The following is a 9,915-nucleotide window of genomic DNA, read 5'->3' as shown; positions in this document are numbered from 1 at the left end:
CATACTATTTGCAACGAGGCTAACAAAGATGCTTTCATGTTGCTATCATAACGTAAATTCTACTTTCCTTGTATAATTTATACATTTTCTATCAAACCTACCAAATTATACTACAATAACCTCCAGAACTATAAAATACCACCTCCAATCCTGCACCTAAAGCAAATGCCCCCTCACTTGCTTCTCAAAAGTTGAACCATTCTTCTACACGAATAATTAGCATTCCAAGATTATCACTGAATACAAAATAGTGTTATCTCCATTCTATTGGACAAATCCTGCTTCAAACCAGGTCATATCTTGACACTTCAAGGCAGTTCTAAAAATATGTATACATTTTTGGCAGGAAGAGGAGGGGTTTCCTCAGCAGCTGTGGTCTTTTCAACCCAGGAAAATATCCCTTTTGCTTTGCCACTAGTTTAGCCACTCCTTCAGCAGCTTCTGGGAATACAGATGTTCAGCAGTTCACACTTATTTACAGTGAAGTCTGTTTAAAATTAAAAACCTTTGGGCTTCAGCTTCAAGTACAATGGTGTCCCAAGGGAACAACCAATAAAACCAATAAAATGTTGAGCCATGGGAAAAACAAGCCGCAAAGGCAGTACTGCCCAGGCACAACCACCATTCATTGTGTTAGTTGGATCTGTGAAGAAGCAGCAGCATTTGCTGGACTGTGACAAAGATGCAATTTTTTGAAGTGCAGGAACACTATGCAGTATCTACCTGCACAGCAGTGCATAGCAATCCAGGGGAAAGGCTATGACTTATTAGTAAAAACACGCTTTGCATATATCAAGCCCCACATTTAACTCCCATTGGTAGATAATGCCACACATTAGTCACTTGTTGAGTTAAGTAGTAGGCCCATCTGTCTTTCCTAAATCTACAGTCCGTAAACTTCCCTAAGTGACTGCAAGTTCTGTTATGGGAGAAAAAGTTCTCTCTAACCACTTTCTCAACCCCATGTAGAATTTTATAACCATCTATCAGGGCACCCTCCCACTGAGTCATCTTTTCTTAAGGCTAAAACAAAAATCAAAAGACCAGCCAAACTGATATTTTTAATTGGCCGTTCCTTCTAGTTACATGGTTTTCCCTCTCCAGTTTATCCTCACAACAACCCTGTGAGGAAGCATAGGCTGTAAAAGAGTGACTGTCCCAAGGTCGCCCAACGAACTTCATTGCAGAGTGAGGATTTCAGCCTGGGTTTCCTCAGATCTTGTCCAGCACTCTAACTACTACACTACATTTTTTCCATCCTTAACATTTGCTGGAAAGAAAGGTGCTCAAACCTCTTGGTCATTTTGGTTGCCCTCTATGCACATATTTCAACATACAATTCCCTTCTATAAAGGCCAGCCATATGTATAAATTCTCTATTTTCTCTTCAAGACACATATGTATTGAAGCCTACTCTTTTCCTGGGCCTGTTCTTTTCCTGGTTGCCATTAATGAGAGCCAGCGTGGTGTAGTGGTTAAGAGCGGTGGTTTGGAGCGGTGGAGTCTGATCTGGAGAACCGGGTTTGATTCCCCACTCCTCCACATGAGTAGCAGAGGCTAATCTGGTGAACCGGGTTGGTTTCCCTACTCCTACACACGAAGCCAGTTGGGTGACCTTGGGCCAGTCACAGCTCTCTCAGCCTCACCCACTTCACTGGGTGTCTGTTGTGGGGAGGGGAAGGAAAGGTGATCGTAAGCCGGTTTGATTCTGCCTTAAGTGGTAGAGAAAGTCGGCATATAAAAACCAACTCTTCTTCTTCTAATGTATTAACTTAAAGAAAGACCTGTGTCTTTTCACATTGCGAGCCCTTTACAGCTGATTCCATGTGTATATATCTTTGTGGGCTGCTTTCATTTGCTCCAGTTTGGAGTTCAACCAGAGCAGAGTTTCTTTGGGGGGTTTTAGCATTCACATGAGTTTGTCATGTAAACATCTGATTGCTATGATCTTTCCCAAACCTAGTTTAGTAACATTGTTTTGGAAGGTTGCAATCAACGCATGTTTGGAGACGATGTGGATGGGAAGGTACACATTTTTGCAGATCCTACCCATATCTGTACCATTATCCTAAGCCTCCCCCCCCCCATGGTCACCATTTTCCCACCACCACTGGAGGGCTAGTTTGCACTTTATAGCAACGTGTGAACTGCCAGTTTTTAAAATATTACTGCATTATAACAATCTGAGTTCTTCTGGATTCCCAATTTAATTTTTTTTTACAAGAAGTGTAGTCCTTTTCATTGCACAGATGCATCTTTCCCCTTATATTGCTTCCTATTCATGGTCTTGGGTTATTCCTGGCGTCTTTAGCACTGTGGCCAGCAAACATGAGACTTGGAACTTTAGATGTTAATTTTCATGTCCAGAAGCAGCTCCCCGTATTCAAGGATCTCTGTCTTTCTGTTCCTGAAGACAAGAAATATCTACGCCTCTTCAAATCTCCATCTCCCCATAAATAAGTATCTTCCCGCCCTTAATAAAACATTACCATAGTCTTGGATGTGTATTATGCACATTCTGGGAAAATTCATCCCAGAAAGCTGCAATGTCTGAGGCAGACATCCAATGTTCCATGCTCGTATTTTCCAAATGTAAATTCTTGGGGGGACAAGAATCTCTCTCTCTTGTATTTTTACTGTGACAAATAAAACTTTGGCAAGTTATAATAAACCCTCCACCTTGTTTCTAAAAGAAACATCCAAAGATCTCAGGAAGACACAAATTACAAAGGATTTTTTTAATGCTTTCATTTTAGTGCCTTCATTATAGTCTTATGATTATGTCATCACTATACCATCCTTCTAAAAATTATTTATTGCCACTGGAAATTACTCTTTGGATCTTTTCTCCATTTGCCAGATAATGGAAATATGTTTCACTTCTTAGAGGGGGAATAAACTAGCCAATGCCAAGACTTTTTAAAACCTGAACAATGAAGTCTGGAAGCATACAATTGATTTTCTTTCCATCTCAAAACCCAGTCCCCTCATATGGAGTACCACAGGAACTTATCATCAAATACTGTTTTTGACTCATTAGCCACCATGGGCTGCAAACCACACGTATATATTTATGCTGTGAGACATCACTTGAGGAGCACCAAACTACAACATACACTGAAGCTCTAGTACTAGCTAGCAACAGAGCATGGTGCGGCAAATCCTTTGTTTTGCCCTGAATGGAACAGGAGGCTGCAGGGGATTGACCTGGAGTTGGAGTCTGTGGACATTCTGTTGATGGAAGAGGGAGAAAGGAGGATCTCACTCAATTCCCCTCCTCACTGCAACCCTCTGACCCCCAGCAATGTCTTTTGTGGGCAAGGTGGAGAAAGATCTGCCTCAGCCAGCAGAATGTCCATAGGATCCAGTCATCAGTCTCCTAACCCAATCAAACCAAAGGCTGAGAGGAGTTCACATCTGTCCTTGCAGGTGTCTCCTTAGTAAGGGCAGCCTCATTATCATAATCATCTCACTAGACTAAGTATTTTTATTTATCTGTACCCTACCTTTTCCCAACCAGGCTGAGCTTAGATTGGCTTCTACAGTATAATGATTAACAATTAAAACATAAACTTAAAATGTATTAAAACCATATACAACCAGATCACAATCAGGTTTGCAAAAATGGCACTGCATGAGGAGGGAACCAGTTGTGAATTCATCCTAAAGGTACCTTTAAAAAATCATGGGGATGTTAATCTGTTTAGCATATTCACTTATGAAGCACACAAACACAATGGTTGTCAGCTATTAGATGCAAATCTGTCTGTGCAGCCATATAACTAAGACCTCAAAGTGTGCTCCAATCTCTCTCTAAATTACTGTAACTAATTGCATTCTGTTTGTTTAAAATGTTTCAATCTCACCTTTCCTATTCAGCCCAAGTCAGTACTATACTGTTGTGCTTGATTACCTTACAGGCGGAACCACAGAGCAGCACTAATATATTCATTGTAGTTTAGACATATAAAGAAAGCCTGCCCCACTGCTGAAACTAGAAATGAATAGAAGGATATGGCTAGCACCTGCCAATAGAGGCTAGAAACAGACAATCACTAGTGCATGCTTGCAGTCTCTAGCTACCAGGAGACTTGTCACCATAGCTGCACAGAGCAATGGAAGCCTGTGATTCACTTCTTCTTCCTTTCAAAAGCATACAGTTCTTCCCCAAAGACATCCAGCCCCAGGGCCTTGTCTCAAAACAGTAACTGCCTACTTCCTTAGTGCTTTCTCTGTCATGCTGTGAAACACATTTCCCGTCCTCATCAAAAAATTCCCACTCTTGCAAAAAGCAGGACAGACAAACAGATATGTGAAATTTGGCACATCTGGCATTATTTCAATAATTTGATATAGGTCTGACTAATAGACCAATTTCAGAATTTCAGGGGAAATGGAATGTCTTTTTCAATTATACAGTTGAAAATTGAGAATAAAATTACATTAAAATAGAAAAATATTTAGGTCATACATGTTTTATAACAAATATGTTATTAGATATGAAGATATATTGAGAATATAATGTAATGTAATTCAAAAGATTTGAACTATAAAATATATTTTTTAAAAAGCTACATAAATTGTAAGAATATGATTGTCTATGTTTAACATTTATATGTTTCTTTGTGTGCTGAAATAAAACTTTTAAAAATTAAAAAATAATAATTTTATGATATACTATATGATACATGGGGCCAGCCTAAATACAGAGACGACCAAAGCAAACACCTGCAATGCCAACATTTTAGGGACATCAGCCTCAACTGTGTAACTTCCTTGGCATAAGAGCCATTGGTTGCAATTTTGAGGGAGGTGTGTGTGTGTGTGTGTGTGTGTGTGTGTGTGTGTAAAGTGCCGTCAAGTCGCAGCCAACTTATGGCAACCCCTTGGGGTTTTTCAAGGCAAGAGACGAACAGAGGTGGTTTGCCAGTGCCTTCCTCTGCACAGCAACCCTGGTATTCCTCGGTGGTCTCCCATCCAAATACTAACCAGGGCTGACGTTGCTTAGCTTCCGAGATCTGACGAGACTGGGCTGTACCATGCTGCCTTCACTCCTTTTGAGGGAGATGCACTAGGGCAATTCAGCACCACTGGGGCTCTTTGGTAACTCCCGCATGTCAGAGAGGTTATCCCAGGAATGATTTCTGATTGCCATTAACTTCCTAGGGTGCAGAAGCAGCTGTCAAAGGGGGGAGATGTAGTAGGCATTAAAAATGATCAACTATTGAGCACTGAATGTGTTATTGCTGGTTTCAGAGGGTAGCCGCGTTAGTCCGCAGTAGAACAGTTAAATTCGATTCCAATAGCATCTCAGAGCCCAACAAGATTTTCAGGGTATAAGCTTTTGAGTATTAAAGCTTGCTTCATCAGACACCCTATTGTTATGATGGTCAGCATACGTAAATCCAGAGACTGGAGCCATGAATGGACAAGACAGATCTGTCTACAAACCTAAAAAAATGCCCCAGGTTTGCAGAAAAATCTGGGTGGGAGGGAAGGAGAGAAGGAAGCAGGGAAAGGTGAAGATATGGGGGTTGCCAGGAGGAGGGAAAGAGAAAATAGTGTGGGGAAGGGGATATGGGGCTAAATGAGCCCCCCCCTGCAAATCTTCAAAGGTTCCCCATAGCACAACTGGGCCCAGCTTGCCAGCCAGCACTACAAATGGCCCATAGTATTCCTGGTAGAGGCTGCCAGCGGAGGGAAGGAAGGAAAGCTGAAGACAGGGGGGCAGCTGAAGACATGTAGGCTGACTAGTGGGTGAGGAGAAAGAAACAGGGATAGGGAGAGGCTAAGAGGACTGTTAGGAAATAGAAAGAGGAACTTGTGGGGGAGGGGAAATGAAAGGCCCCCCGCAAGTCCTTGCAGGTCCCCACTTATAGTGTAATAATTTTCATGCAATAGACTGTGTGAAACTGATATTATACAGATGGGAATTTTTTTGAAACTCGGTTCCTTGAATAGAGGCTGGAACATCAAATTACAAGTTTATCAGTTGGTAACTACCATCTCAGCTGGATTTCCAGGTAACCAATAAAGCAGAAACAATAAGACTACAGGTTATTTAGTACTCTTTATGGTCTGTATTCTGTCTTATTAGGTTTAACAGCAAGGGTACTGTTTCTGTTTCATGTTGAAGGGGATTGCTTGCAGATTGCTTAAAAAAATCCCTCCTAGAATAACAAAAAGGAGATGGAAGAGACCATTGGGATCCTGCTATTTTGCAGAGCAAAAATGTTTAGCATTTTTATTTACATTCTTCTGGGAAATCATCTTCACTGTTAGTTGTGAATTGTCTACATCAAGTTGAGTCAATATAGTATAATGGTTAGAATGCTTGACCAGGAAGACGGGTTCAAAGTCTCCCTTACTTGAATGAGGAGGGCAATGATCATCCAGAATCTAATTCACCCTTCATGGACAAAATGATAAAAAGAACAGCTACATAGCTACTCTAGACCTTCCTGGATAAACCATTTGTCCTAGATCCCTTTCAGCCTGATTTCAGGCCAGGCTACAGGACTGAGATTACATCCTATTCCAAAACTGTAAATGATTTATCCTAAGGGCTTGACACAGAGATTGAATAACATGGGGGGCTCATCCCTCGCTCAGGGCACGTGTATACCTAGTGGTATTAAAATTATGGGGGGGAAATAAAATAGCTAGAGCAAAATCGTTTAGCAGTCAATCATTTAACATCATGCTAATGAAAGATCCATCACGCCTTAACTTATTAAATAAGATATTATCTCAGTACTCAATTCCAGATGACCTTTTAAGGCTATCAGCAGATTTTTCCCAACTTAAAGACTGGGTCTACAAATCAGATGCCCTGATGGACAGAACACAGATTCTAAAATCAGGAACTGCTCCTTGGTTTAAACTTTTCCAAACTGACCATCTTAGAGCTACTTATTTAGTCAATATACCAAACCCCAAGCTTAGAGCAGCCTTTACGTTCCTGCGGTTTCAAATAATGCCAACGGCTGTGCTGTCCGGGTGTTATTGCCGAATTCCAAAAGGCCAAAGTTTTTTGCATCTGTGGAACATCTGCTTTAGAGGACTTATACCACTACTTATTTGAATGACCTCTATATGTGGAACCCAGGGCTAAATTTCTTGCCGGGTTGGTTTCTGGCCTAAACACCTGTTCTAGAGCTGAGAAACTGGTATTTTTGTTAAAAGATACAAATGGGTTTGTCTCTTATAGGACTGCCCTGTATGCTCTGGCAGCAAAGAAAATAAGGGCCAATATGGCTGCTAAGGGAGTAGATCCTCCAAGTTGATTTTAATGGTCGGTAGGTCCCATTGGCCAATTGGGACACCACCACAATTTTTAGTTATTATTTTGTTGTTTTGTATGCATCAATTTAGCAAAGTTTTATTATGTATATTTATTATTAATCCAGTATGTTATTAATCTAATATTTTATTATGTATTTGTGGCATCCTTGATATGTTTGTAAAGGCCTATGGCTAAATGCAAATAAAACCATTCATTCAGGGGGGCTCATAACACCCAGCTCTATGTGTCTTTACCCAAATCACCTGGTGACCTAGTAGAGACTCTGAACCAATGTCTGACTGCTGTAGTTAAATGGCTAAGGGTAAACAAGCTGAAACCAAATCCTGACAAGATTTGGTTGGGAAATGTTTTCCCAACATTGGTTGGGAAAGCTGACGTCCTGAAGGACATGGCTTCCCCCACTTTAGAAGGGGTCCCACTGACTCTTGCTGACTCATTTATAGCCTAGCAGAGATATTTGATCCAGCTTTATTGCTAGAGGAGCAAGCTGATGCAGCTGCAAAAAAAAAGGCATTCTACCAACTTCACTTAGCTCAGAAAATGGCCCTCTACCTTGATTCTGCTGACCTGGCCACATGGACTGATGCTATGCATACCTTGATGCTAGACTTCTGTATTGCATTCTACGTGGGTCTACCCAACTCGGAAACTGCTGTTGGTACAGAACACCACAGCCTAGCTACTATCAGGTGCTAAGTGGAATCTGTACACAATTCCCTTGGTTAGGTTAAAAGGTAAAGATCCCCTGTGTGAGCACCGGGTCATTCCTGACCCATGGGGCGACGTCAAATCCTGACATTTCCTAGGCAGACTTTGTTTACGGGGTGGTTTGCCAGTGTCTTCCCCAGTTATCTTCCCTTTACTCCCAGCAAGCTGGGTACTCATTTTACCAACCTCGGAAGGATGGAAGGCTGAGTCAACCTTGAGCCGGCTACCTGAAACCAACTTCCATTGGGATCAAACTCAGGTCGTGAACAGAGCTTGAACTGCAGTACTGCAGCTAACCACTCTGTGCCATGGAGCTCTTTTGGTTAGGTTACCAGGTTCAAATAAAGGTGCTAGCTATCATCCTTAAAGGCACTGGACTCATATACCACATTTTCTGCTATATTTCACTGTATCTGCTCATCTGAGCAAAGCCTTCTGAAAGTGCAACTGTGCAAACAGGTAAAATTGGCAACTACCTTTTCATGCACATTCTCTGTGGTGGCTCCTACATGGTCTGCTAGAGGCTATTAGGAAGGCCCAGCACTTCTACGGTTTCACAAATTGTGCAAAACAGAATTGTTGAGGAGGGTATTGTTGTAGAGGGAGCAAAGCTGTGTAATGGATAAGCTCAGGAGGGGACTTTTTAGAAAGAATTTCCCCCCCTACACTGATAAGTCTTTTTGCCTAAACAGATATGTTTACATGTGCTGTTATTTCCCCCCCTGTTCTACAATCTCAGCCCAACTGTATTATTTTGTTTTACTAGGAATCTTTGCTGTTAGATTCAAACTTTGTATCTTACAATTCACTTACTGATGTTCTGAAACGTTTTTTTCAAATCATACGTAATCTGCCTTGAGTCCCAGTGAGACAGGTGGACAATAAATGAAAATAATAAGCCATCTTGCACCTGGGTGACCTTGGGCAAGTCACCATCTCTCAACCTAACATTCCACACAAGGTTATTGTGAAGATAATATGGCCAGAACCTTGTATGCTTTCCTGAGGTTTAGAAGGACAAATGGGATCAAAATGCAATAGATCAATTTATTGTATTTTGTAATTATGAAGTTAACTTTGTTAAAATTTCAAAGAATAAATTGAAATATTTTTAAAAGATGTGAAATTGAACTATACCTGTCTTGCAAAGATACATAACTGCTTAGCTATAATGTTGGTGCATATGTGTTTTAGTAGCAGCAGATCAGAAAAGGATCTTAAAGATTCCAAAGACTACCATTTTGGGGACATGAACTGAGGGGAGATTTCATTCCAGTCTTACTTTTAATTCATCAGTTGAAAAGACTTGAGAATGTTACTAGCTTGACTGCGTATTTTAAGAATGCTCTCTCTGCAAGTGTTTTTGTACTTTATTTCCTCTTTCAGCAAACTGCCATTTGAGAGTAGAACTTGCTCTCGAGCATTTAGTTTCCAGAGTTCACTTATTCAGCTATCTAAATACTGTGGAAAATTCCAGAGCTTGTTCCAAGAAATGGCTGTCAGGGGAAAGGACAGGAGGAGAAGGAGAGGAGAAAAAGAATAAAATACTCAAAGAAATACTAGAGATTATGCCTGTCAGGGACCCAAGGCGACTTTCATATATTCTGCAATTAACCACAGATCAGCCTAACATGGGGATTTCCGGTAAATTTTGTGCTGTACAACATCACTACCATCATGGCAGTTAATGTTATTGATATGTTAACTTTAAGACCTTTATAAGAGAGATGTGCTCCAAAGACAGCTTCTTTTGATAACACCCAATGGACCCGATTCAGAGTTCTAGAAGAAGTAAAAGAATAATCTTTCATGGAATGTGACCACCTCAACCCAACCCTTACTTGAGAGTAAATATGCAAATGACCAGGCTGCAGATTTCTTACAATGCTTGAAATACCATT

The sequence above is a fragment of the Euleptes europaea genome, chromosome 2 (assembly GCF_029931775.1).
Source record: "Euleptes europaea isolate rEulEur1 chromosome 2, rEulEur1.hap1, whole genome shotgun sequence".
NCBI lineage: Eukaryota > Metazoa > Chordata > Lepidosauria > Squamata > Sphaerodactylidae > Euleptes > Euleptes europaea.
The sequence above is the reverse complement of the archived record's forward strand: the minus strand, read 5'-3'. Positions refer to the sequence as shown.